The sequence below is a fragment of the Gossypium arboreum genome, chromosome 3 (assembly GCF_025698485.1).
Source record: "Gossypium arboreum isolate Shixiya-1 chromosome 3, ASM2569848v2, whole genome shotgun sequence".
In the NCBI taxonomy this organism is placed as follows: domain Eukaryota; kingdom Viridiplantae; phylum Streptophyta; class Magnoliopsida; order Malvales; family Malvaceae; genus Gossypium; species Gossypium arboreum.
The window spans coordinates 64,222,370-64,227,136 of record NC_069072.1 but is presented as its reverse complement, the minus strand read 5'-3'; the positions used below and the strand labels follow the sequence as shown (position 1 = coordinate 64,227,136).

Sequence of the window (4,767 nt, the reverse complement as noted above, 5' to 3'; positions counted from 1 at the left end):
CCTAATTTTGTCCATGAACTTAAAATTGGTCAAATTGCTATTTAAGACCTCCTAATTAATATTCCAAAACAATTTCATACTAAAAACTTCCGGGATGCAAATTTTGCAACTTATTCGATTTAGTCCTTACTTTCAATTTAAGCACTTTAGGCATAGAATTTCATCACGAAATTTTCACACAATCATGCAATCATATCATAAACCCCAAAATAATTATAAAACAATTATTTCTATCTCGGATTTGTGGTCACGAAACCACTATTCCGATTAGGCCCTAATTCGGGTTGTCACATGAAGGGTTGATATTCTATGTATGCTCCTCCTCCATTCACCTCGCACCTCATTACTGGATGTACCTGAGTAGAACCAAGTAAACCATCAATCTTTTTATTTAGAAGTTCTACTTTGTTTGACAGCATAGTAACCGAATCGACATTATAAACGCCTACTGTTTTAGTTGGCTTAGTCCTCATGACTTGCCATTGATAGTTATTCAGTGACATCTCTTCAATAAATTCATAAGCCTCTTCAGGTGTTTTGTTGTTGATGGTTCCCCCGGCTGCTGCATCAATCATTTGCCTTGTCGGGGGATTCACACCATTGTAGAATGTTTGAACTTGCAACCATAGAGGTAATCCATGGTGAGGACACCTTCGCAGTAGGTCCTTGTATCTCTCCCATGCATTGTAAAGAGTTTCTAAGTCCATCTGCACAAACGAAGAGATATCATTACGTAATTTGGCTGTTTTAGCCGGCGAAAAATATTTTAATAAAAAATTTTTGGTCATTTGTTCCTAAGTAGTAATTGATCGTCGTGGTAACGAGTTCAACAACTGTTTAGCTTTTTTCCTCAATGAAAAAGGGAATAATCGAAGACGAATGGAATCTTCAGAAACGCCATTAATTTTAAAAGTATCGCAGAATTCCAGGAAATTTGCCAACTGAGTGTTTGGATCCTCATCCTGCAAACCTTCAAACTGAACGAAATGCTGTATAATTTGAATAGTGTTAGGTTTTTGTTCAAAATTATTCGCAGCAATAGCAGGCCTAACTATACTTGAATCAGTTCCTGTTAAAGTAGGTTTAGCATAATCATACATAGTACGAGGAACAGGATTTTGATTTGCTAGTTCAACGGGTATAGCAGGAGGTAGCTGATTGTCTTGGTTTTCAGCCATCTCCTCGGTTGGGGTTTGAGTATCGTCTTCTTGCTCGTTCTCTGTGTATCTTAAGCTTCGCCTTATTTCTCATTGGTTTCTGCGAACTGTGCGATCTATTTCTTTGTCAAAAAGTAGTGGTCCTAACGGGTTTATTCTAGTCATAAACTATAAAAACCTACCAAGATAAAGAAAAAATAAATTAATAAATAATAAAAATTAAATTAAATTAAATTGCAAGAAAAATAAATGGCTAAAGTAATAAAAATTGAGCATTCCTAATATCTTAGTTCCCCGGCAACGGCGCCAAAAACTTGATCACGTGATTTTCGTGACAAGTAAATTTTATAAATTTATAATTAATCGTTCTTGAAACTAACTATTATCGCGATGTAGGCAAGTGTACCCATCGAACAGTAGTATAGTTTTAGCAAAACTAGATTGTCGAACCCAAAGGAACTAAAAGTACTGTCTTTTTATTATCTAGCCGAAGAACAATGAGGTTTTGTTGTAACTAACTAATTATCTAAACTAAGAATTTACAGAAAATAGAATTGGGGAATTACTTTTGGAAAACGATTGAATTAAGACAATACCTAAGGAAGAATCCACCTAGACTTCACTTATTATTTTGACTCCAAATCGGGCGATTTATTCATTTAACTTGTTTCGTAGATATCCCTAAGTTATGTTATTATCCCTATTCAAGACTAATAACGTCTAATCCCTAGATTGAATAATTGAGACTTTTCTCTAATTAACACCCTAGGGTTGCATTAACTCGATCTATGGATCCCCTTATTAGGTTTCACTCTAATCTGGCAAAATCTTGTCACCCTATCTCTAGGAGCGCAATCAACTCCGCTTAATTATGACAAATGTATTCTTAGACAGGGTCTATTCCTCCTCTGAATAAGATCTTATCTTGAATCAGTATCCTGGGATATCAAAACAAGAATTAAGAACACATAATTAAGAACAAGTTAAATATTTATCATACAATTCAGAAAATAATAACAAGATTCGTCTTAGGTTTCATTCCCCTTAGGTATTTAGGGGATTTAGTTCATAACTAAAAAGGAAAACATCTTAGAAGAATAATGAATACAAAATATAAAGAAAACCCAAAACTCCTTAAGGTAAATTGAGGGGAGATCTTCAGTCTTGATGGTGAATCCGGCTTCTAAGATGGATCAATCGGCTTCCCTTTAGCAGTTCCCTGGCTCATTTTCTCTGTGTCCCCTTTCCTTCCTCATCTAGGGTGTATTTATAGGCTTTGGAATGCCTAAGAACCCTCGAAATTAGCCTTTTCCGAATTGGACTCAACTTGGGCTCGACAGGGACACGCCCGTGTGAGTCGTGTATCAATTCTGCCAAATTGACACAGTCGTGTGGTCTACCTATGTGGAGAAGTCCAAGCTGTGTTGATTTCATACTTTGGCCCATTTTGTCCATTTTTGGCCCGTTTCTCATTCCTTTCGCTCTCCTATGCTCTCCTAAGCATAAAACATGAAATTAAGCCATTAGGAGCATCGAATTCACCAATTCTAAGGAACAGTCATTTATAAAATGTGTTAAGCATGGGGTAAACATATGTATAAATTACGGTTTATCACTAAACATATTCAAATTAATCTCATTCAAACATATTTTCATTCAATTTAGTCCAAAAACACAAAATGGACAAATTACCAATTTACCCCTGATATTTACACTTTTTACAATTTAGTCCCTATTCCACAAAACACAAAATATGCAAAATTTCAGTTCACTCATGTTAGGCCAAATCTTACCCATATTCATACAAGTCCAAATATTTTATTTATTTCACATTTTAGTCCCTCAAATTATTATTTTTTACAATTTAGTCCTAATTACTCAAAATCATCAATAACTCCAATACAAAACATGTTAATCTAAAACATATCTTTCATATTTCATCATCAAACAACAAAAATCATAAGCTCTCATCAATGGCATAACTCAAAATATTCACCAAAATAAAAAAATAAAGCATGGATTTACTAGTACTCTAAGCAACAATCTCAAAAACGTAGAAATTATCAAAAACGAGCTAGTTTCATACCTTGATTGAGCTAAATGGATGGCCGAACCCTAACTTGTTTTTCTTTTCTTTTGTTTCGGCAAGATCATAGAAATAAACGCATATATTAGCTTTATTTTATGTTTTATGATATATATTATAACTTATATTAACTTAAGGTTTAATTTACATATATAACCTTAATGAAATAATATAAAAACCATATAATATATGACTAATACCGTCCAACCAATATATCAATGGTACAATTTCATTATAAATGCCTCCACTAATAAAGACAACAACAATTAAGCATTTTCACATTTAACCACCAAGCTTCAATTTTACGCGATTAAGTCCTTTTATTTAATCAGATACTCAAACGATAAAATTAAAGCACGAAAATTTCACACATACAAATTCACACATAATAAACACAAAAAACAAATTTTAAATATTTTTCTGACTTAGATTCGTGGTCTGAAAACCATTGTTCTGATTAGGGTCTAAATCGAACTGTTACAACTCTCCCCCTTAGGGATTTTCGTCCCCGAAAATCTCACAGGTGAATAGGTTCGGATAATGCTCTTTCATTGTATCTTTTGACTCCCATGTTGCTTCCTCAAATTCGTGTTCATGCCACAGTACTTTAACGAATGGAATTTTCTTATTTCGTAATTTTTTAATCTCACGAGCCAGAATGCGAATCGGATTTTCCTCATATGTCATGTCAGACTTAATCTCAATCTCAGACGGACTAATCACATGTGAGGGATCCGATTGATATCTTTGAAGCATTGAAACATGGAATACATTATGGATCTTTTCTAGTTCAGGTGGCAGCACAGTCTGTAACCAACTGGCGCGATACGCTCGATAATCTCATACGGCCCAATAAATCTCGAGCTCAATTTGCCTTTACGTCCGAATCTGAGTATTTTCTTCCACAATGAGACTTTCAGAAATACTTTATCCCCGATCTGAAACTCTATATCTTTTCGTTTCAAGTTCGCATATGATTTCTGACGATCTGATGCTGCTTACAGATTTTCATAGATCACTATTACTTTCTACTCAGTTTCTAGATCAAATCGACCCCGTGTATCTTGTTTTCACTGACCTCAGTCCAACACAATGGTGTTCAACATTTACGGGTACAAAGCCTCATATGGTGCCATTTTGATATTCGACTGAAAGCTATTATTATACATAAATTCAATTAGAGGTAGGTATCGTTCCCATATACCTTCAAACTCGCAAATGCAACATCTCAACATATCCTTAGGCATCTGAATGATTCGCTCGGACTAACCATCTATCTGCAGATGGAAAGCAGTGCTAAAATGTAGTTTTTTACCTAGCGCATCTTGCAGTCTCTTCCAAAACCGTGATGTAAACTTCGGATCTCTGTCTAAAACAATAGAGATAGGTACCTTTGTAATCTCACAATCTGAGAAACATACAATTCAGCTAGCTTATCAAGCGAGTAGTCTGTATGTATCAGAATAAAATGAGCTGATTTAGTCAATCTATCCACAATAACCCAGATTGCATCTTTCTTGCTCG

At 34.8% G+C, this 4,767-nt stretch overlaps 1 non-coding gene across 1 annotated transcript; it reads left to right on the top strand.

Moving 5' to 3' along the window:
* Positions 1 to 633: 633 nt before the first annotated feature.
* Positions 634 to 739, top strand: LOC128290836 (small nucleolar RNA R71). Its single transcript, XR_008280621.1, has one exon. It is a non-coding gene; the product is annotated as a small nucleolar RNA R71 (small nucleolar RNA).
* The last annotated feature ends 4,028 nt before the right edge of the window (positions 740 to 4,767 follow it).